This window comes from Leuresthes tenuis, unplaced genomic scaffold, assembly GCF_036924035.1.
Source record: "Leuresthes tenuis unplaced genomic scaffold, fLeuTen1.0.hap1 SCAF_38, whole genome shotgun sequence".
Lineage (NCBI taxonomy): Eukaryota > Metazoa > Chordata > Actinopteri > Atheriniformes > Atherinopsidae > Leuresthes > Leuresthes tenuis.
Window position 1 is genome coordinate 529,013 of NW_027325392.1, and position 25,173 is coordinate 554,185.

The window sequence follows — 25,173 nt, forward strand, 5'->3', positions numbered from 1 at the left end:
ACAGTCGCAACAAGTAAGGCGACTCTACTCAGAGAAGTCACTCTGCACAGTAACAAGATTTCTTTTGCACAGACAAAAAGGGCTTCACCCGCAAAGGTAAAGCCTGCCAAAAATAGAAACAACTCATTAGTGCTGCTCTCCACGGAAGTCTTTAGTAAAAGGCGAAAGACTTGTACGTTATGAAGAGAAACCAGAGTACGATTATCCGTCACTGCAGGAGCAGGGCATCAGGCTAGTTGGCATAGCCACCTTCCCCATGGTGAGCTTTGCTTGGTGGAGACGCTTGCTCCCCCCCCTTGCTCCTCGGCTGACCAAGTAGGAACAATCGGGCCCTATTCGATGGCTGCCTTGTCTTTTACTCTGTGCAAAAGACAAGGCAGCAACAAAAACACCATGGGAACACCGTATTGAGGCTTTTTTCTGACCGCTCATTCGGTGTCGCGTTTCTTTCAAGCAATTCTCCCGGTTAGCCCGCACTCGGATTGCTCCCAGAGCCGTGTTAAAGTCTACTTCGTATTCACTCTCTTTTCTCAGCAGACTCTTGGGATTTTATCTATAAAATGAATTCCTTCACTCAAACTATGTTAAAACTGCTTTGTCCTTCATATTTACCATGTCTAGAAAGATTTAAACAAAAAAAACAACGTCGTACATTGCATCTTTTGATCATACATTTTCGGGCATTCGCACCTTTTCTTACCCGCTTTTTTCAAACCAGGGTCGGACTTTCACACCTTTTAATAGCCGAACAACTCCGCTCCCGCTATTGATTGTGTACAGTCGGGTATTTTCACCTTGTCTTACCCGCTTTTTACCAACTATGGTCGGACATTCACACCTTCTTACAGCGGAACCCCTCCGCTCCCTCTTTTGATGGTGTATGTTTGGGCATTCGCACCTTTTCTTACCTGCTTTTTACAAACAATGGTCAGACATTCAAACCTTCTTGTAGCCGAACACATCCACTCCTGTTTTTGATGATGTATGGTTGGTTATTCGCACCTTTTCTTACCCATTTTTCAGTAATTATGGGTGGACATTCACACCTTCTTGCAGCTGAACACCTCCTCTCCCGCTTATGATCATGTGTGGTTTGATATTCGAAAATTTTCTTTCATGTTTTCTAGCAATTATTGATGGACATTCAGACCTTCTTGCAGCTGAACACCTCCGCTCCCGCTTTTGATGGTGTATAGTCAGGGTTTCGAACCTTTCCTTACCCGCTTTTTACAAACTATGGTCGGACATTCAGACCTTCTTGCAGCCAAAAACCTCCGCTCCCTCTTTTGATCATACATTTTCGGGCATTCGCACCTTTTCTTACCCGCTTTTTACAAACCAGGGTCGGACTTTCACACCTTTTAGTAGCCGAACAACTCCACTCCCGCTATTGATTGTGTACAGTCGTGTATTTTCACCTTGTCTTAACCGCTTTTTACCAACTATGGTCAGACATTCACACCGTCTTACAGCGGAACACCTCCGCTCCCTCTTTTGATGGTGTATAGTCGGGCATTCGAACCTTTTCTTACCCGCTTTTCACCATCTATGGTCGGACATTCACACCTTCTTACAGCGGAACACCTCCGCTCCTGCTTTTGATGATGTATGGTTGGGCATTCGAAGCTTTTCTTACCCATTCTTCAGTAATTATGTGTGGACATTAACACCTTCTTGCAGCTGAACACCTCCTCTCCCGCTTATGATCATGTGCGGTTTGATATTCGAAAATTTTCTTTCATGTTTTCTAGCAATTATTGATGGACATTCAGACCTTCTTGCAGCTGAACACCTCCGCTCCCGCTTTTGATGGTGTATAGTCGGGCTTTCGAGCCTTTTCTTCCCCGGTTTTTACAAATTATGTTTGGACATTCAGACCTTCTTGCAGCCGAAGACTTCCGCTCCACCTTTTGGTGTTCTATCACACCTTTTTTTTCAACGCATTTTATAGATTATGGTTGGAAATTCTCAACCACTCTCATCCCAAGACCTCTCCTCCCGCTTTTGTTAATATATTTGAACTTTAGTCGGACATTCACACCTTCTTGCAGCTGAACCACCTCCGCTCCCTGTTTTGATCATGTATGGTCTGGCAATACTACCTTTTCTTACCCGTTTGTGAGTAATTATGGCTGGACATTCACACCTACTTGCAGCCGAACACCACCTCTCTCGCTTTTGATGATGTATGGACCGGCATTCTTACGTTTTCTAACACATTTTTCAGCAATTATGGTCGGAGATTCACACCTACTCACAGCCGAACAACTCCGCTCCCGCATTTGATGGTGTATAGTTGGGCATTCTCATCCATTCTCATTAGCTTTTTGCAAATTATGATCTGACATTCACACCTACTTGCAGTCGAACAGCTCTACTCCCGCTTTTGATTATGTTTGGTTGGATATTCGAACCTGTTCTTAACTGCTTTTTACAATCTTTGGTCGGACGTTCACACATTTTTGCAGCCGAACACCTCCGCTTCCGCTTTTGATGGTATATAATCGGGCATTCGAACCTTTTCTTACCCGCTTTTTAAAAACCATGGTCGGACATTCACACCTTCTTGTAGCCGAACAACTCTGCTCCCGCTATTGATTGTGTACAGTCGGGTATTTTAACCTTTTCTTACCAACTTTTTACCAACTATGGTCGGACATTCACACCGTCTTACAGCGGAACGCCTCCGCTTCCTCTTTTGATGATGTATGGTTGGGCATTTGCACCTTTTCTTACCCATTTTTCAGTAATTATGGGTGGACATTGACACCTTCTTGCAGCTGAACACCTCCTCTTCTGCTTATGATCATGTGCGGTTTGATATTCGAAAATTTTCTTTCATGTTTTCTAGCAATTATTGATGGACATTCAGACCTTCTTGCAGCTGAACACCTTTGCTCCCGCTTTTGATGGTGTATAGTCGGGCTTTCGAGCCTTTTCTTCCCCGGTTTTTACAAATTATGGTTGGACATTCAGACCTTCCTGCAGCCAAAAACCTCCGCTCCCTCTTTTGATCATACATTGTCGGGCATTCGCACCTTTTCTTACCCGCTTTTTACAAACCATGGTCGGACGTTCACACCTTTTAGTAGCCAAACAACTCCACTCCCGCTATTGATTGTGTACAGTCGGGTATTTTAACCTTTTCTTACCCGCTTTTTACCAACTATGGTTGGACATTCACACCTTCTTACAGCGGAACACCTCCGCTCCCTCTTTTTATGGTGTATGTTCGGGCATTCAAACCTTTTCTTACCCGCTTTTTACAAACTATGGTCGGATATTCAAACCTTCTTGTAGCCGAACATATCCACTCCTGCTTTTGATGATGTATGGTTTGACATTCGAAACTACTTGTTGCCCGCTTTTCATTAATTATGGGTGGACATTCACACCTTGTCACAGTCAAACACCTCCGCTCCCTGTTTTGATCATGTATGGTTTGACCTTCGCACCTTCTCTCACCCGCTTTTTACTATGGTCGGCCATTCACAGCTTACTCTCCACCATACTTGTATGGTGGGATATTCACACCCACTTGCATCCGAAGACCTCCGCCCCCACTTTTGTTGATATTTAGTCGGTCATTCGCACCTTACCCGCTTTTGGCAAACTATGGCCTTCTTGCAGCCAAACACCTCTGATCTCACTTTTGATGATGTAAGGTTGGGCATTCAGACCTTGCTTCACCTGCTTTTCAACAAATATAGTCGGACATTCACACCTTATTGCAGCCGAACACTTCCGCTCCACCTTTTAGTGTTCTATCACACCATTTTTTTCACCGCATTTTATAGATTATGGTTGGAAATTCTCAACCACTCTCATCCGAAGACCTCTCCTCCCGCTTTTGTTAATATATTTGAACTTTAGTCGGACATTCACCCCTTCTTGCAGCTGAACCACCTCCGCTCCCTGTTTTGATCATGTATGGTCTGGCATTCTTACCTTTTCCTACCCGTTTGTGAGTAATTATGGCTGGACATTCACACCTAATTGCAGCCGAACACCACCTCTCCCGCTTTTGATTATGTATGGACCGGCATTCTTACCTGTTCTAACACATTTTTCAGCAATTATGGTCAGAGATTCACACCTACTCACAGCTGAACAACTCCGCTCCCGCATTTGATGGTGTATAGTTGGGCATTCTCACCCTTTCTCATCAGCTTTTTGCAAATTATGATCTGACATTCACACCTACTTGCAGTCGAACAGCTCTACTCCCGCTTTTGATTATGTTTGGTTGGATATTCAAACCTTTTAACTGCTTTTTACAAACTTTGGTCGGACGTTCACATCTTCTTGCAGCCGAACACCACAGCTTCCGCTTTTGATGGTATATATTTGGGCATTCGAACCTTTTCTTACCCGCTTTTTACAAACCATGGTCGGACTTTCACACCTTCTTGTAGCCAAATAACTCCACTCCCGCTATTGATTGTGTACAGTCGGGTATTTTAAACTTTTCTTACCCGCTTTTTACCAACTAAGGTCGGACATTCACACCGTCTTACAGCGGAACACCTCCGCTCCTGCTTTTGATCATGTATGGTTGGGCATTCGAAGCTTTTCTTACCCATTCTTCAGTAATTATGTGTGGACATTAACACCTTCGTGCAGCTGAACACCTCCTCTCCCGCTTATGATCATGTGCGGTTTGATATTCGAAAATTTTCTTTCATGTTTTCTAGCAATTATTGATGGACATTCAGACCTTCTTGCAGCTGAACACCTCCGCTCCCGCTTTTGATGGTGTATAGTCGGGCTTTCGAGCCTTTTCTTCCCCGGTTTTTACAAATTATGTTTGGACATTCAGACCTTCTTGCAGCCGAAGACTTCCGCTCCACCTTTTGGTGTTCTATCACACCTTTTTTTTCAACGCATTTTATAGATTATGGTTGGAAATTCTCAACCACTCTCATCCCAAGACCTCTCCTCTCGCTTTTGTTAATATATTTGAACTTTAGTCGGACATTCACACCTTCTTGCAGCTGAACCACCTCCGCTCCCTGTTTTGATCATGTATGGTCTGGCAATACTACCTTTTCTTACCCGTTTGTGAGTAATTATGGCTGGACATTCACACCTACTTGCAGCCGAACACCACCTCTCTCGCTTTTGATGATGTATGGACCGGCATTCTTACGTTTTCTAACACATTTTTCAGAAATTATGGTCGGAGATTCACACCTACTCACAGCCGAACAACTCCGCTCCCGCATTTGATGGTGTATAGTTGGGCATTCTCACCCATTCTCATTAGCTTTTTGCAAATTATGATCTGACATTCACACCTACTTGCAGTCGAACAGCTCTACTCCCGCTTTTGATTATGTTTGGTTGGATATTCGAACCTGTTCTTAACTGCTTTTTACAATCTTTGGTCGGACGTTCACACAATTTTGCAGCCGAACACCTCCGCTTCCGCTTTTGATGGTATATAATCGGGCATTCGAACCTTTTCTTACCCGCTTTTTAAAAACCATGGTCGGACATTCACACCTTCTTGTAGCCGAACAACTCTGCTCCCGCTATTGATTGTGTACAGTCGGGTATTTTAACCTTTTCTTACCAACTTTTTACCAACTATGGTCGGACATTCACACCGTCTTACAGCGGAACGCCTCCGCTTCCTCTTTTGATGATGTATGGTTGGGCATTTGCACCTTTTCTTACCCATTTTTCAGTAATTATGGGTGGACATTGACACCTTCTTGCAGCTGAACACCTCCTCTTCTGCTTATGATCATGTGCGGTTTGATATTCGAAAATTTTCTTTCATGTTTTCTAGCAATTATTGATGGACATTCAGACCTTCTTGCAGCTGAACACCTTCGCTCCCGCTTTTGATGGTGTATAGTCGGGCTTTCGAGCCTTTTCTTCCCCGGTTTTTACAAATTATGGTTGGACATTCAGACCTTCCTGCAGCCGAAAACCTCCGCTCCCTCTTTTGATCATACATTGTCGGGCATTCGCACCTTTTCTTACCCGCTTTTAACAAACCATGGTCGGACGTTCACACCTTTTAGTACCCGAACAACTCCACTCCCGCTATTGATTGTGTACAGTCGGGTATTTTAACCTTTTCTTACCCGCTTTTTACCAACTATGGTTGGACATTCACACCTTCTTACAGCGGAACACCTCCGCTCCCTCTTTTTATGGTGTATGTTCGGGCATTCAAACCTTTTCTTACCCGCTTTTTACAAACTATGGTCGGATATTCAAACCTTCTTGTAGCCGAACATATCCACTCCTGCTTTTGATGATGTATGGTTTGACATTCGAAACTACTTGTTGCCCGCTTTTCATTAATTATGGGTGGACATTCACACCTTGTCACAGTCAAACACCTCCGCTCCCTGTTTTGATCATGTATGGTTTGACCTTCGCACCTTCTCTCACCCGCTTTTTACTATGGTGGGCCATTCACAGCTTACTCTCCACCATACTTGTATGGTGGGATATTCACACCCACTTGCATCTGAAGACCTCCGCCCCCACTTTTGTTGATATTTAGTCGGTCATTCGCACCTTACCCGCTTTTGGCAAACTATGGCCTTCTTGCAGCCAAACACCTCTGATCTCGCTTTTGATGATGTAAGGTTGGGCATTCAGACCTTGCTTCACCTGCTTTTCAACAAATATAGTCGGACATTCACACCTTATTGCAGCCGAACACTTCCGCTCCACCTTTTAGTGTTCTATCACACCATTTTTTTCACCGCATTTTATAGATTATGGTTGGAAATTCTCAACCACTCTCATCCGAAGACCTCTCCTCCCGCTTTTGTTAATATATTTGAACTTTAGTCGGACATTCACCCCTTCTTGCAGCTGAACCACCTCCGCTCCCTGTTTTGATCATGTATGGTCTGGCATTCTTACCTTTTCCTACCCGTTTGTGAGTAATTATGGCTGGACATTCACACCTAATTGCAGCCGAACAGCACCTCTCCCGCTTTTGATTATGTATGGACCGGCATTCTTACCTGTTCTAACACATTTTTCAGCAATTATGGTCTGAGATTCACACCTACTCACAGCTGAACAACTCCGCTCCCGCATTTGATGGTGTATAGTTGGGCATTCTCATCCTTTCTCATCAGCTTTTTGCAAATTATGATCTGACATTCACACCTACTTGCAGTCGAACAGCTCTACTCCCGCTTTTGATTATGTTTGGTTGGATATTCAAACCTTTTAACTGCTTTTTACAAACTTTGGTCGGACGTTCACATCTTCTTGCAGCCGAACACCACAGCTTCCGCTTTTGATGGTATATATTTGGGCATTCGAACCTTTTCTTACCCGCTTTTTACCAACTATGGTCGGACATTCAAACCTTCTTGTAGCCGAACACATCCACTCCTGCTTTTGATGATGTATGGTTTGGCATTCGCACCTTTTCTTACCCATTTTTCAGTAATTATGGTTGGACATTCACACCTTCTTGCAGCTGAACACATCCACTCCTGCTTTCGATGATGTATGGTTGGGCATTCGCACCCTTTTTTTTACCCATTTTTCAGGAATTATGATTGGACATTCAGACCTTCTTGCAGCTGAACTACGTCCGCTCCCTGTTATGATCATGTGCGGTTTGATATTCGAAAATTCTCCTTCATGTTTTCTAGCAATTATTGATGGACATTCAGACCTTCTTGCAGCCGAACACATCCACTCCTGCTTTTGATGATGTATGGTTGGGCATTCGCACCCTTTTCTTGCCCATTTTTCAGGAATTATGGTTGGACATTAAGACCTTCTTGCAACCGAACACATCCACTCCTGCTTTCGATGATGTATGGTTGGGCATTCGCACCCTTTTTTTTACCCATTTTCAGGAATTATGATTGGACATTCAGACCTTCTTGCAGCTGAACTACGTCCGCTCCCTGTTTTGATCATGTATGGTCTTGCAATACGACCTTTTCTTACTCGTTTGTGAGTAATTATGGCTGGACATTCACACCTACTTGCAGCCGAACACCACCTCTCTCGCTTTTGATGATGTATGGACCGGCATTCTTACCTTTTCTAACACATTTTTCAGCAATTATGGTCGGAGATTGACACCTACTCACAGCCGAACAACTCCGCTCCCGCATTTGATGGTGTATAGTTGGGCATTCTCATCCATTCTCATTAGCTTTTTGCAAATTATGATCTGACATTCACACCTACTTGCAGTCGAACAGCTCTGCTCCTGCTTTTGATTATGCTTGGTTGGATATTTGAACCTTTTCTCAACTGCTTTTTACAAACTTTGGTTGGACGTTCACGTCTTCTTGAAGCCGAACACCACCGCTTCTGCTTTTGATGGTGTATATTCGGGCATACGAACCTTATCTTACCCGCTTTTTACAAACCATGGTCGGAGATTCACACCTACTTGTAGCTGAAAAACTCCGCTCCCTCTTTTGATTGTGTACAGTCAGGAATTTCGAGCCTTTTCTTACCCGCTTTTTACCAACTAAGGTTGGACATTCACACCTTCTTAAAGCGGAACACCTCCGCTCCCTCTTTTGATCATACATTGTCGGGCATTCGCATCTTTTCTTACCCGCTTTTTACAAACCAGGGTCGGACTTTCACACCTTTTAGTAGCTGAACAACTCCGCTCCCGCTATTGATTGTGTACAGTCAGGTATTTTCACCTTTTCTTACCCGCTTTTTACAAACTATGGTCGGATATTCAAACCTTCTTGTAGCCGAACATATCCACTCCTGCTTTTGATGATGTATGGTTTGACATTCGAAACTACTTGTTGCCCGCTTTTCATTAATTATGGGTGGACATTCACACCTTGTCACAGTCAAACACCTCCGCTCCCTGTTTTGATCATGTATGGTTTGACCTTCGCACCTTCTCTCACCCGCTTTTTACTATGGTGGGCCATTCACAGCTTACTCTCCACCATACTTGTATGGTGGGATATTCACACCCACTTGCATCTGAAGACCTCCGCCCCCACTTTTGTTGATATTTAGTCGGTCATTCGCACCTTACCCGCTTTTGGCAAACTATGGCCTTCTTGCAGCCAAACACCTCTGATCTCGCTTTTGATGATGTAAGGTTGGGCATTCAGACCTTGCTTCACCTGCTTTTCAACAAATATAGTCGGACATTCACACCTTATTGCAGCCGAACACTTCCGCTCCACCTTTTAGTGTTCTATCACACCATTTTTTTCACCGCATTTTATAGATTATGGTTGGAAATTCTCAACCACTCTCATCCGAAGACCTCTCCTCCCGCTTTTGTTAATATATTTGAACTTTAGTCGGACATTCACCCCTTCTTGCAGCTGAACCACCTCCGCTCCCTGTTTTGATCATGTATGGTCTGGCATTCTTACCTTTTCCTACCCGTTTGTGAGTAATTATGGCTGGACATTCACACCTAATTGCAGCCGAACAGCACCTCTCCCGCTTTTGATTATGTATGGACCGGCATTCTTACCTGTTCTAACACATTTTTCAGCAATTATGGTCTGAGATTCACACCTACTCACAGCTGAACAACTCCGCTCCCGCATTTGATGGTGTATAGTTGGGCATTCTCATCCTTTCTCATCAGCTTTTTGCAAATTATGATCTGACATTCACACCTACTTGCAGTCGAACAGCTCTACTCCCGCTTTTGATTATGTTTGGTTGGATATTCAAACCTTTTAACTGCTTTTTACAAACTTTGGTCGGACGTTCACATCTTCTTGCAGCCGAACACCACAGCTTCCGCTTTTGATGGTATATATTTGGGCATTCGAACCTTTTCTTACCCGCTTTTTACCAACTATGGTCGGACATTCAAACCTTCTTGTAGCCGAACACATCCACTCCTGCTTTTGATGATGTATGGTTTGGCATTCGCACCTTTTCTTACCCATTTTTCAGTAATTATGGTTGGACATTCACACCTTCTTGCAGCTGAACACATCCACTCCTGCTTTCGATGATGTATGGTTGGGCATTCGCACCCTTTTTTTTACCCATTTTTCAGGAATTATGATTGGACATTCAGACCTTCTTGCAGCTGAACTACGTCCGCTCCCTGTTATGATCATGTGCGGTTTGATATTCGAAAATTCTCCTTCATGTTTTCTAGCAATTATTGATGGACATTCAGACCTTCTTGCAGCCGAACACATCCACTCCTGCTTTTGATGATGTATGGTTGGGCATTCGCACCCTTTTCTTGCCCATTTTTCAGGAATTATGGTTGGACATTAAGACCTTCTTGCAACCGAACACATCCACTCCTGCTTTCGATGATGTATGGTTGGGCATTCGCACCCTTTTTTTTACCCATTTTCAGGAATTATGATTGGACATTCAGACCTTCTTGCAGCTGAACTACGTCCGCTCCCTGTTTTGATCATGTATGGTCTTGCAATACGACCTTTTCTTACTCGTTTGTGAGTAATTATGGCTGGACATTCACACCTACTTGCAGCCGAACACCACCTCTCTCGCTTTTGATGATGTATGGACCGGCATTCTTACCTTTTCTAACACATTTTTCAGCAATTATGGTCGGAGATTCACACCTACTCACAGCCGAACAACTCCGCTCCCGCATTTGATGGTGTATAGTTGGGCATTCTCATCCATTCTCATTAGCTTTTTGCAAATTATGATCTGACATTCACACCTACTTGCAGTCGAACAGCTCTGCTCCTGCTTTTGATTATGCTTGGTTGGATATTTGAACCTTTTCTCAACTGCTTTTTACAAACTTTGGTTGGACGTTCACGTCTTCTTGAAGCCGAACACCACCGCTTCTGCTTTTGATGGTGTATATTCGGGCATACGAACCTTATCTTACCCGCTTTTTACAAACCATGGTCGGAGATTCACACCTACTTGTAGCTGAAAAACTCCGCTCCCTCTTTTGATTGTGTACAGTCAGGAATTTCGAGCCTTTTCTTACCCGCTTTTTACCAACTAAGGTTGGACATTCACACCTTCTTAAAGCGGAACACCTCCGCTCCCTCTTTTGATCATACATTGTCGGGCATTCGCATCTTTTCTTACCCGCTTTTTACAAACCAGGGTCGGACTTTCACACCTTTTAGTAGCTGAACAACTCCGCTCCCGCTATTGATTGTGTACAGTCAGGTATTTTCACCTTTTCTTACCCGCTTTTTACCAACTATGGTCGGACATTCACACCTTCTTGCAGAGGAACACCTCCGCTCCCTCTTTTGATGGTGTATGTTCGGGCATTCAAACCTTTTCTTACCCATTTGTCAGTAATTATGGGTGGACATTCACACCTTCTTGCAGCTGAACACCTCCTCTCCCGTTTATGATCATGTGCGGTTTGATATTCGAAAATTCTCTTTCATGTTTTCTAGCAATTATTGATGGACATTCAGACCCTGCAGCTGAACACCTCCGCTCCCTGTTTTGATGATGTATGGTTTGACATTTGCACCTTTTCTCACCCGCTTTTTATCATGGTCGGCCATTCACAGCTTCCTCTCCACCATACTGGTATGGTGGGATATTCACACCCACTTGCATCCGAAGACCTCCGCCCCCACTTTTGTTGATATTTAGTCGGTCATTCGCACCTTACTCGCTTTTGGCAAACTATGGCCTTCTTGCAGCCAAACACCTCTGATCTCGCTTTTGATGATGTAAGGTTGGGCATTCAGACCTTGCTTCACCTGCTTTTCACCAAATATAGTCGGACATTCACACCTTCTTGCAGCCGAACAACTCCGCTCCCACTATTGATTGTGTACAGTCGGGTATTTTAACCTTTTCTTACCCGATTTTTACCAACTATGGTCGGACATTCACACCGTCTTACAGCAGAACACCTCCACTGCCTCTTTTGATGGTGTATGTTCGGGCATTCGAACCTGTTCTTACCCACTTTTTACCAACTATGGTCGGACATTCAAACCTTCTTGTAGCCGAACACATCCACTCCTGCTTTTGATGATGTATGGTTTGGCATTCGCACCTTTTCTTACCAATTTTTCAGTAATTATGGTTGGACATTCAAACCTTCTTGCAGCTGAACACATCCACTCCTGCTTTCGATGATGTATGGTTGGGCATTCGCACCCTTTTTTTTACCCATTTTTCAGGAATTATGATTGGACATTCAGACCTTCTTGCAGCTGAACTACGTCCGCTCCCTGTTATGATCATGTGCGGTTTGATATTCGAAAATTCTCCTTCATGTTTTCTAGCAATTATTGATGGACATTCAGACCTTCTTGCAGCCGAACACATCCACTCCTGCTTTTGATGATGCATGGTTGGACATTCACACCTTTTCTTACCAATTTTTCAGTAATTATGGGTGGACATTCACACCTTCTTGCAGCCGAACACTTCCGCTCCACCTTTTAGTGTTCTATGGGGTATTCACACCTTTTTTTCACCGCATTTTATAGATTATGGTTGGAAATTCTCACCCACTCTCATCCGAAGACCTCTCCTCCTGCTTTTGTTAATATATAGTCGGGTATTGGAACCTTTTCTTACCCGCTTTTTACAAATTATGGTCGAACATTCACACCTACTTGCAGCCGAATACTTCCGCTCCTCCTTTTAGTGATGTATGGTTGGCATTTGCACCTTTTCTTACTCTCTTTTTATACTGATTGCTGAAGATTAAGTTGTTCTTTCTCAAACTACAAAATTTTTTTAATTGTTGAAACTTGATTTGAAGTGGATAAATAAGGAGGACAAACAGTTTTAAGTCAGGCTGATAGAAGGAATTAATTTTATAGCAAAATCTGTATTTCGTCATATGTCGAGAGATGCTTATTGCTGAAGAAGTTCTTTCTCATTCTACAAAGTACAAAGTTGTTTATTGTTGAAACTTGATTAGACATGAATAAATATGAAGGACAAAGCAGTCTTAACTTGGTTTGAGTTAAGGAATTCGTTTTATAGGAGAATCCGAATTCGTGCATAACTCGTAAAATAGAGCTTATTTTCGGATTCCTGAAGAATGAGTCTGGTTCTTTCTCATAATACAAAGTTTGTTGTTTATTGTTGAAACTTCATCAGAAGTGAAGAAATAAGGACAAACCGTTTTAAGTCAGTTTGATAGAAGGATTTCCTTTTGTAGCAAAATCTGTATTGCTTCATATCTCCTCGAGAGAAGCTTATTGTTGAAAATTAGTTCTGGTTCTTTTTCATACTACAAAATACAGTGTTGTTTATTGTTGAAACTAAATTAGAAGTAGATAAATATGAAGGACAAAGCAGTGTGAACTTGGTTTGAGAGAAGGAATTAATTTTATTGCAAAATCCGAATTCATGCATAACTCGTCAAATAGATAGTGATGTGTCGTTCGTGAGCGATTCGTTCGATATGAACTAATTTTTTATATGACTCGGGAGTAACGAGTTGTCTCAGTGAGTGATTCGTTCATTTTCATGCAGTACCCTTCCTCACCACATGGCAGGCGGCAGCTTCATAAGCTCAGTCAGCAGGACAGGAAACGGTATTGATTCGTTCACGACTCAACTCCTCGGGTGACGGGTCCTCGCACAGGAAACAGTATTGATTCGTTCATGACTCAACTCCTCGGCTGACGGGTCCTCGCACAGGAAACAGTATTGATTCATTTACGACTCAACTCCTTGGGTCTTCGTTCATTTGTCACGTTTCAAATTCTACGTTTCATTTGACAGGCTGAAGAGCAGTAGGCACAACAGTTCGTTCACAAACCAGATCATTAATCCCATAGACTATTCTACCATCAACAACTTGGAAACCACAATCGACTCTCTAGATGCAGAAAAAGCATTTGATGGAGTGAACTGGAAATTTTTATTCGCAGCATTAAACAAATTCGGGTTTGGGTCACACTTCATCAACTGGATAAGGATATTATATAGCTCCCCAAATGCAAGTGTCAGGACAAATGATCAAAATTCTCCAAGCTTCAGTCTGCAGAGAGGTACAAGACAGGGTTGCCCACTTTCTCCCTCACTTTTTGCTATTTTCATCAAACCTTTAGCAGCTTCTATCAGACAAGATAGAAATATTAAAGGCATCCAATCCCAAAATATTGAGCATAAAATAAGTCTTTATGCTGATGATGTATTACTTTTCCTTCAGAACTCACAGACGTCTCTCACTCACACGATCACACTCATAAATAAATTCTCAGCACTTTCTGACTACTCTATCACCTGATCTAAGACCACAGTTCTGCCTATTAACTGCAGGGTCCAGAATATACCTGCGATCACTTTACAGTCAGGAAATATTAGATATTTAGGCATAAACATTTCCTCCAGGCTCTCAGAGCTAACAAAGCTAAATTATGTGCAATTATTAAAGAGAGTAGAGGACGATCTCTCTCGTTGGAAGTCCTTACCTATATCACTTATGGGGAGAGTTACAACCATTAAAATGATGATACTACCAAAAGTTAACTATTTGTTCTCAATGATCCCCATAAAACCATCTGCTACTTGGTTTAAGTCACTAGATTCATGCATCTCCAAATTTCTGTGGAAAAACAAACCACCACGTATTAGTTTAAAAACCCTACAGAAGACCAAGGACAGTGGTGGATTAGATTTACCTCATTTTCAGCACTATTCCTTAGCCAATAGGTTACAATATATATCAAAATGGTTTAAACCTAGCCCAATAGATGAACCATGGATAAATATATATATTCGAACCTTTTCTTACCCGCCTTTTACAAACTATGGTCGGACATTCAAACCTTCTTGTAGCCGAACATATCCACTCCTGCTTTTGATGTATGGTTGGGCATTCGAACCTACTTGTTGCCCGCTTTTCATTAATTATGGGTGGACATTCACACCTTGTCGCAGCCAAACACCTCCGCTCCCTGTTTTGATCATGTATGGTTGGACATTTGCACCTTTTCTCACCCGCTTTTTACTATGGTCGGCCATTCACAGCTACCTCTCCACCATACTTGTATAGTGGGATATTCACACCCACTTGCATCCGAAGACCTCCGCCCCCACTTTTGTTGATATTTAGTCGGTCATTCGCACCTTACCCGCTTTTGGCAAACTATGGCCTTCTTGCAGCCAAACACCTCTGATCTCGCTTTTGATGATGTAAGGTTGGGCATTCAGACCTTGCTTCACCTGCTTTTCACCAAATATAGTCGGACATTCACACCTTCTTGCAGCCGAACACTTCCGCTCCACCTTTTAGTGTTCTATGGGGTATTCACACCTTTTTTTTCACCGCATTTTATAGATTATGGTTGGAAATTCTCACCCACTCTCATCTGAAGACCTCTCCTTCCGCTTTTGTTAATATATAGTCGGGCATTCGAACCTTTTCTTACCCGCTTTTTACAAATTATGGTCGAACAGTCACACCTACTTGCAGCCGAATACTTCCGCTCCACCTTTTAGTGATATATGGTTGGCATTTGCACCTTTTCTTACCCTCTTTTTATACTGATTGCTGAAGATTAAGTTGTTCTTTGTCAAACTACAAAATTTTTTTAATTTTTGAAACTTGATTTGAAGTGGATAAATAAGGAGGACAAACAGTTTTAAGTCAGGCTGATAGAAGGAATTAATTTTATAGCAAAATCTGTATTTCGTCATATGTCGAGAGATGCTTATTGCTGAAGAAGTTCTTTCTCATTCTACAAAGTACAACGTTGTTTATTGTTGAAACTTGATTAGACATGAATAAATATGAAGGACAAAGCAGTCTTAACTTTGTTTGAGTTAAGGAATTCGTTTTATAGGAGAATCCGAATTCGTGCATAACTCGTGAAATAGAGTTTATTTTCGGATTCCTGAAGAATAAGTCTGGTTCTTTCTCATAATACAAAGTTTGTTGTTTATTGTTGAAACTTCATCAGAAGTGAAGAAATAAGGACAAACCGTTTTAAGTCAGTTTGATAGAAGGATTTCATTTTATAGAAAAATCTATATTCCTTCATGTCTCCTCGAGAGAAGCTTATTGTTGAAAATTAGGTCAGGTTCTTTTTCATACTACAAAATACAGTGTTGTTGGCAGGCGGCAGCTTCATAAGCTCAGTCAGCAGGACAGGAAACAGTATTGATTCGTTCATGACTCAACTCCTCGGGTGACGGGTCCTCGCACAGGAAACAGTATTGATTCGTTTACGACTCAACTCCTTGGGTTCATTTGTCACGTTTCAATTTCTACGTTTCATTTGACAGGCTGAAGAGCAGTAGGCACAACAGTCCGTTCACAAACCGGATCATTAATCTCATAGACTATTCTACCATCAACAACTTGGAAACCACAATCGACTCTCTAGATGCAGAAAAGCATTTGCTGGAGTGAACTGGAAATTTTTATTCGCAGCATTAAACAAATTCGGGTTTGGGTCACACTTCATCAACTGGATAAGGATATTATATAGCTCCCCAAATGCAAGTGTCAGGACAAATGATCAAACTTCTCCAAGCTTCAGTCTGCAGAGAGGTACAAGACAGGGTTGCCCACTTTCTCCCTCACTTTTTGCTATTTTCATCAAACCTTTAGCAGCTTCTATCAGACAAGATAGAAATATTAAAGGCATCCAATCCCAAAATATTGAGCATAAAATAAGTCTTTATGCTGATGATGTATTACTTTTCCTTTAGAACTCACAGACGTCTCTCACTCACACGATCACACTCATAAATAAATTCTCAGCACTTTCTGACTACTCTATCAACTGGTCTAAAACCACAGTTCTGCCCATTAACTGTAGGGTCCAGAATATACCTGCGATCACTTTACAGTCAAGAAATATTAGATATTTAGGCATAAACATTTCCGCCAGGCTCTCAGAGCTAACAAAGCTATATTATGTGCAATTATTAAAGAGAGTAGAGGACGATCTCTCTCGTTGGAAGTCCTTACCTATATCACTTATGGGGAGAGTTACAACCATTAAAATGATGATACTACCAAAAGTTAACTATTTGTTCTCAATGATCCCCATAAAACCATCTGCTTCATGGTTTAAGTCACTAGATTCATGCATCTCCAAATTTCTGTGGAAAAACAAACCATCACGTATTAGTTTAAAAACCCTACAGAAGACCAAGGACAGTGGTGGATTAGATTTACCTCATTTTCAGCACTATTCCTTAGCCAATAGGTTACAATATATATCAAAATGGTTTAAACCTAGCCCAATAGATGAACCATGGATAAATATAGAACAAGCATTGTGTGATAATCTGGAATCTCTGACCTGCCACTTATTAGTCAAAACGTAAAAAATCACAAAAGTTTCAAAAGCATTAACATCAACACCTCTCTGGCAGCCTGGTGGGAATTTTTTAAAATAACAAAGTCCTCACTTGTCCCGTGTAAGCTTACACCCATCTGGAACAATCCTGACATACTGCAAAACAAAAAAATGCTAAACTTTACTCTGTGGAACATCAAAGGAATCAAACATCTGGAACATATAATCCAAAATGGAAATTTTATTTCATTTGATGAGCTCATATCACAACATGAGATAGGCAGCAATAAATTCCTAGAATATCAACAACTTAAGTCTATAATAACAAAGAAATATATCCTCCACCAACCAGACTTACAACTCCCGACTAGGGTAGCAGAATTTCTAAGCATCTGCACCCCAAAACTACTATCAAAAATATATAAATTATTGTCTAACATAGATGACACAATGTCTCTTCCATCCTCAAAATGGGAGGCAGATTTATCCATCAGTTCTAGTCATAGCTTCTGGCCGCAAATATGTTTGAACACCTTCAGAATGACTCGAAATCCTAATTTACAGCTCATTCAATACAAAATCCTTCATAGAACACACTATACAGGACAAAGGATGTTCAGGATGGGTCTAACACAGTCAAACATCTGCTCACATTGCACAGATAACACACCTGATGATTATGCACACGCTTTGTGGTTCCGTGCTCCTGTCCAGAAGTTCTGTCTTGAAGTCTGTGAGGACCTATCAACATGGCTAAAGTGTAGCATCCCTGCATGCCCCACACTGTGCATACTGGGTGACTTAGACAACATCAACATGGAAATGAACTCAGCACACATGGTTCTCACAGTGTTATGTATCGCAAAGAAAACTATTCTCATGAACTGGAAAGCGAAGAACAATCTGTGTATTAACCAGTTTAGAAATTTTCTTTTAGATTATATTAGCATGGAAACAATGTCTGCCTCCTCAAAACATCAATTGGCTGAATTTCATTCTCTCTGGTCCCCTCTGATTAGCTTTATCACATAGTGGTGGTGGTGGGTTGCTGTCCCGTCGCTCTGGGCGGTTGGGTGTGTGCTGGGGGGGGCTGTGTGGCTTCGGGCTTGGAGGGCAGTTTTGGGGGCTTGCGAGTGGTGCTGTCTTGCGGTGTGGGGCGGGGTCCCTTAGGGGCCTTGGGGTGGTGGCTGCTGGCTCTATGCCGGTTGGCCGGGCCGCTCTGGCGTGGGTGGTGGTGCTGGGCCTGGGACCTGGTGGCTGGGCGCTGCCTTGCGCCCGGAGGGGGTCCCTGCCTGTGCCTGGGGGGGCTGGGTTGCCCTGGACGCGCCACAGTATGGGTGGGTTGGTGCAGGTCCTGGTGCCGGGCTTGTTGCTCTGGGACCTCCAAGGTGTCCGCAGATGGTTGTTTTTTTTTCAGGGTGTTGGGGCTGGGGGGCTTTTCCCCTGTTAGGGGGGGGCCTGGGTGATGGTGGGTCTGAGGCCCGGGCTGCTGCGACTGGTGTGACCGGGTGGTTTGTTTGTTTGCTTTTTGTTGTTGTTTGTTTGTTTTTGGTAGAGGTCCTCCGGGGTGGGGTTGGGTTGAGTGGGGTGGGGCGGGATGGGTACCTTCTGGGGGTACAGTAGCTCCCGGAATATGGTCGCTGCAGGCCCCGAATCAGGTGGACATCAGGCCCTCCTGCCCTGTGTTGGCTCCCAGGTAGCGGGGATGCCTATTGCAGCCAGTCCCTGGCTGCCCTCTCTGGGGGAGAGAAGCTCCCCCGGTGTATATCCCCATACCCCTCTCCCTTCTGGCTCCTGTACACAGCACACACTCACACATGAAGGGTTTTGGGGGCGTGTGTGTTCGGTGGGGTGTAGTGGATGGGGCCACGTAGGTGGTCCCCTTTGGTTGCACTCTGCAGTTCCCCGCCCCTGTTTTAATTACACCTTAGACATTACTACTTATCAAACACACTCACAAACACACATTAGGTCTTGGGGGGTGGTTACACTGAGTGGCATCTGGTGGGCGGGTCTCTTTGGGTATGTAGGCTGCCCAGAGGGCCGCGCTCCCAGTTTGGCTGCCCCTCAATTTTAATTGCTCACTATTAGAAAATATTGAAGAGCCAGAAGGGTGAGTGGAGGGGTCTTCTTCGCACACCCCTGCTTCCTGGTTGCTGCTCGGGGCGGGAGGGGCCAGGAGGATTAATTAATTGTTCTGCTGGTTCGGGGTCTGTGGTGGCTGGGGGGCTGCTGGCCCCCTGGTGTGCCCGCTGCACTACACCCCAGCGGAGTCGAGGGAGGGAGGACGTGTGGATGTGTGGATGTATGGGACGTGAAAGTGTGTGTGGTAATGATTGGGCCTGGATCTGGGACTTGCTGTCGCCTGGCCTGCCTGTGCTTCTACTGCCATCCCGATGGGGGGGCAGCGTTGCCTCTCCCCGCTGCTCGCGACTTCACCCATCTGTGGGCACGTCTTGACTCCCAGGGCACTTGGCCAGGGGCGCTGGGGCAAGCGCTGACCCACTGTGTGGCTGTCTGTGGTGCTTGGCCCTCCTGGGTATTGGGTGGGGCCTCTGCCGGGGGGTTTGGGGGCGCTCGGGCTCCTGGGGCCTGGGTCCAGTGCACAGCCCATGTCTGGGCGGCTGGGGCCTGGCGGGGTCGGTGGGCTGTTGCCCCTGGCTCCCGGAGGGCCTCTGCCCTATGCTTATGGGGGCTCTTTCCGGGGGATTCCTCTGCAGTCCTCTGGGTGAATGCGTGGTTGCCCCTGCGGTGGGCTTCCTGGGTTCTGTGCTCTGTGGGGGCTGCTGGTGGCCTGGGTCTTGTGGCCCTCTCTGCCTGCTTCTGATTGCTTGGGGGGGCTGTGGATTGTGGCCCTGTACGCTTATACACTCATAACTAAGCACGGTTATCATGTAGGTCCTGTGCCATGGGTGTTGCATGTTCTCGCACACACACACACACACACATTCATTAGTCCAGTAGCATGGTCGCTAAGCAGTTGATGTATTATCATGTCGTCTCAGGTCATCTATATCCACAGCTGTGTTGTATGCGATTGCCGCTTCTTGTGCTTGTTTTTGTTTCTTTGTGTGTTTGTTTTTTCTCTGCTTGTCTGCTTTCAGGTGATTCTGGTGGCGCTAAGGCTGGATTCCCCTCAGAGGCCATGGATTGTTGTCTGTTTTGTTTTTTACAGGTGTAGCAGCTGGTTGTCTGGTTTTTGTTTCTATTTTTGTTCTGTTTCCTCTTCTTTCCTCTTCTTCTTCTTTCCTTGTCCCCCGGTCCGGTTCAGTTCTATTACATGTCATATATTGTAAACAGAAATAAATAAATGGGCATCAAGGGGAGCTTTACATTTATAAAACTTCCCTTGGCAAAGCAAATCTGTTTGGCATCAAAGGTATTCAGACTACAATTCTGCTGCCATAATGCTGAACAGGACAAGGGAAAAAAAAAAAAGTAAAGAAGACAGTTCTGCCGAAAGCCAGGGACTAGACCTGTTCTAAGTTCTATACTTTTTAAAAGGGGCATGTTTATCAACTATAGAATTAGAAGATTTACAAAAATGGTCAAGTGCTAGATCTTCATCTGGGATTTTAACAGTGTCATGAACTATTCAACAGATCAGTTAAAAAAAAGCCTGCTCATGGAGATGTTTCAGGATCTGGATACCAAGCGTGGACCTAATGTTTTCATTTTTTGCAATTCTGATAAAGGCTATTGAGCAGTGATAACTAACACCAAGTTCGGATACTGCGGATTTTCTACCTTTGATTTGTTAAGATTGAGCCAATCAGGGACAACCTTGAAGGATCTCTTAAGTTTGGTTTAGTAGGATCAGTAATTACCTGAGAAAGGTTGATATTGGTACACACCTTTTTTAAATGATCAGAGGCAGAGTTCAACTTGTTTAAATTAAAATTGCCACACAGAGATTGGGTTTAGGCCACATGCACACAGAATGCCCTCAACAAATAAAAGAAATATTAAACATTTACACATGGATTTTTGAATACATGTAGAGGAATGATACTTTGAAATGTGCTCATTGCGGAGTTATGCTCAGTTGCGTAATGAAGGTTGAACTATTCTGGGAAAGAGGTTCTATTCCCAGCATCATGATGGACACTCCTGATATAGAAGGTTTCGCTAACGCATTGGAATTGTTTTACTATTTTCATATGCATGTGCAATGAAGAATTGCTTGTTGCTGATAAATGCAAAGAAGAACAGCTTACAAATAGATGCTCACATATAGGCTGCTGAATGCAACGAAGACCTGCTTATCCAGTAAAGTTCAATGTCAATGTGTAATATTCAATTAGGATTTGTAAAACAGTGAAGTTAAACAATGAATGGGTCCATAGTCGGTATGAGAAGACTATAGGAATATTTACCTGGGTGTACGTTCAAACAGAGATGAAAAAATTGCGATAAATAATTGTTTGTTTGTTTGTTAGTATGTATATGAATGTTATGTGTATAAACTGTGTTGAGTTATAGTTACTCAGTAGTGTCTCAGTGAAACAACCGACGGGGGAAGCCTTGCGGTGACAACAAAAGCAGTGTTTTACTGATCAGTCAAGTTGCTCCAGTGTACTCCATACAAACTGGTTGGCTACTGAAGGGATAGAAATTGAAGAATGCCTTTCTGAAGAGCTGTTTACCACAGATGAGCAGCTTTGCGACCAAGCACATTGTAGATCGCTTTACTGCCAAAATTATCTAATTTAATGGATTGGTTTAGACATGCATAACAGCATTTTAAGAACAAAGAGAGAAACAAAAAGGGACAACGCTTCATGGTGGAAGGTGATGTATAAATAACTGTGTATATGATGAAGGAGAGACCATTTGAGCAGCACAGCCATTTCGCAGCACAGGGACAGCAGTCCAAGTTAAAGGATCTCCCACGTGGTATCACCTGTCACACTGTCTCAAGGCATCAAAAGAAGAAAAAAATCACCAAACTCAAGGACAAAGAGACGAAGACTCCGGTGAACGAAGAGAGAGGACTGACAAACCAGAAATACAAAAGGATGCTCGATATCAAGATCCAGAAGAAGAGGCTAACAATGCCACGAACACTTACGATGCTGGGAATGATGCCAGCAATGAACAGAGAAGAAGATTCAGTGTCATCAATCTGCAACACGTGCCTCTAATGAGGGGGTGAATATAGAATCCTCAACAATTACAACGTCTCTGGGAACTGTGACAACAACAAGGTTTAAACCATTTTGATATATATTGTAACCTATTGGCTAACGAATAGTGCTGAAAATGAGGTAAATCTAATCCACCACTGTCCTTGGTCTTCTATAGAGTTTTTAAACTAATACGTGGTGGTTTGTTTTTCCACAGAAATTTGGAGATGCATGAATCTAGTGACTTAAACCAAGTAGCAGATGGTTTTATGGGGATCATTGAGAACAAATAGTTAACTTTTGGTAGTATCATCATTTTAATGGTTGTAACTCTCCCCATAAGTGATATAGGTGAGGACTTCCAACGAGAGAGATCGTCCTCTACTCTCTTTAATAATTGCACATAATTTAGCTTTGTTAGCTCTGAGAGCCTGGAGGAAATGTTTATGCCTAAATATCTAATATTTCCTGACTGTAAAGTGATCACAGGTATATTCTGGACCCTGCAGTTAATGGGCAGAACTTTGGTCTTAGACCAGTTGATAGAGTAGTCAGAAAGTGCTGAGAATTTATTTATGAGTGTGATCGTGTGAGTGAGAGACGTCTGTGAGTTCTGAAGGAAAAGGCTCCCGGAGGGCCTCTGCCCTATGCTTATGGGGGCTCTTTCCGGGGGATTCCTCTGCAGTCTTCTGGGTGAATGCGTGGTTGCCCCTGCGGTGGGCTTCCTGGGTTCTGTGCTCTGTGGGGGCTGCTGGTGGCCTGGGTCTTGTGGCCCTCTCTGCCTGCTTCTGATTGCTTGGGGGGGCAGTGGATTGTGGCCCTGTACGCTTATACACTCATAACTAAGCACGGTTATCATGTAGGTCCTGTGCCATGGGTGTTGCATGTTCTCGCACACACACACACACATTCATTAGTCCAGTAGCATGGTCGCTAAGCAGTTGATGTATTATCATGTCGTCTCAGGTCATCTATATCCACAGCTGTGTTGTATGCGATTGCCGCTTCTTGTGCTTGTTTTTGTTTGTTTGTGTGTTTGTTTTTTCTCTGCTTGTCTGCTTTCAGGTGCTCCTGGTGGCGCTAAGCCTGGAATCCCCTCAGAGGCCATGGATTGTTGTCTGTTTTGTTTTTTACAGGTGTAGCAGCTGGTTGTCTGGTTTTTGTTTCTATTTTTGTTCTCTTTCCTCTTCTTTCCTCTTCTTCTTTCCTTGTCCCCCGGTCCGGTTCAGTTCTATTACATGTCATATATTGTAAACAGAAATAAATAAATGGGCATCAAGGGGAGCTTTACATTTATAAAACTTCCCTTGGCAACGCAAATCTGTTTGGCATCAAAGGTATTCAGACTACAATTCTGCTGCCATAATGCTGAACAGGACAAGGGGAAAAAAAAAAAAAGTAAAGAAGACAGTTCTGCCGAAAGCCAGGGACTAGACCTGTTCTAAGTTCTATACTTTTTAAAAGGGGCGTGTTTATCAACTATAGAATTAGAAGATTTACAAAAATGGTCAAGTGCTAGATCTTCATCTGGGATTTTAACAGTGTCATGAACTATTCAACAGATCAGTTAAAAAAAAGCCCTGCTCATGGAGATGTTTCAGGATCTGGATACCAACCGTGGACCTAATGTTTTCATTTTTGCAATTCTGATACAAGCTATTGAGCAGTGATAACTAACACCAAGTTCAGATAATGCGGATTTTCTACCTTTGATTTGTTAAGATTGAGCCAATCAGAGACAACCTTGAAGGATCTCTTAAGTTTGGTTTAGTAGGATCAGTAATTACCTGAGAAAGGTTGATATTGGTACACACCTTTTTTAAATGATCAGAGGCAGAGTTCAACTTGTTTAAATTAAAATTGCCACACAGAGATTGGGTTTAGGCCACATGCACACAGAATGACCTCAACAAATATAAGAAATATTAAACATTTACACATGGATTTTTGAATACATGTAGAGGAATGATACTTTGAAATGTGCTTATTGCGGAGTTATGCTCAGTTGAGTAATGAAGGTTGAACTATTCTGGGAAAGAGGTTCTATTCCCAGCGTCATAATGGACACTCCTGATATAGAAGGTTTCGCTAACGCATTGGAATTGTTTTACTATTTTCATATGCATGTGCAATGAAGAATTGCTTGTTGCTGATAAATGCAAAGAAGAACAGCTTACACATAGATGCTCACATATAGGCTGCTGAATGCAATGAAGACCCGCTTATCCAGTAAAGTTCAATGTCAATGTGTAATATTCAATTAGGATTTGCAAAACAGTGAAGTTAAACAATGAATGGGTCCATAGTCGGTATGAGAAGACTACAGGAATATTTACCTGGGTGTACGTTCAAACTGAGATGAAAAAATTGCGATAAATAATTGTTTGTTTGTTAGTATGTATATGAATGTTATGTGTATAAACTGTGTTGGGTTATAGTTACTCAGTGGTGTCTCAGTGAAACAACCGACGGGGGAAGCCTTGCGGTGACAACAAAAGCAGTGTTTTACTGATCAGTCAAGTTTTCCAGTGTACTCCATACAAACTGGTTGGCTACTGAAGGGATAGAAAATGGGGAATACTTGTTTTAAAGCAAACAAGGAATTAGATGGGAAAAATACATGTTTTAACGGGACCCAGACAATATTAAATACTCAGACAGATGGGAGAAGAAGTGTAGTTTTGTAGGAAATCACAAAATTATTACATAAAATTAGTGAAATCAATTGAAGAATGCCTTTCTGAAGAGCTGTTTACCACAGATGAGCAGCTTTGCGACCAAGCACATTGTAGATCGCTTTACTGCCAAAATGATCTAATTTAATGGATTGGTTTAGACAT

At 43.0% G+C, this 25,173-nt stretch overlaps 1 non-coding gene across 1 annotated transcript; it reads right to left on the bottom strand.

The window, feature by feature from the left end:
* Positions 1-85: 85 nt before the first annotated feature.
* LOC140285375 (U5 spliceosomal RNA) lies at positions 86-199 on the bottom strand. Its single transcript, XR_011910440.1, has one exon. It is a non-coding gene; the product is annotated as a U5 spliceosomal RNA (small nuclear RNA).
* Positions 200-25,173: the final 24,974 nt, after the last annotated feature.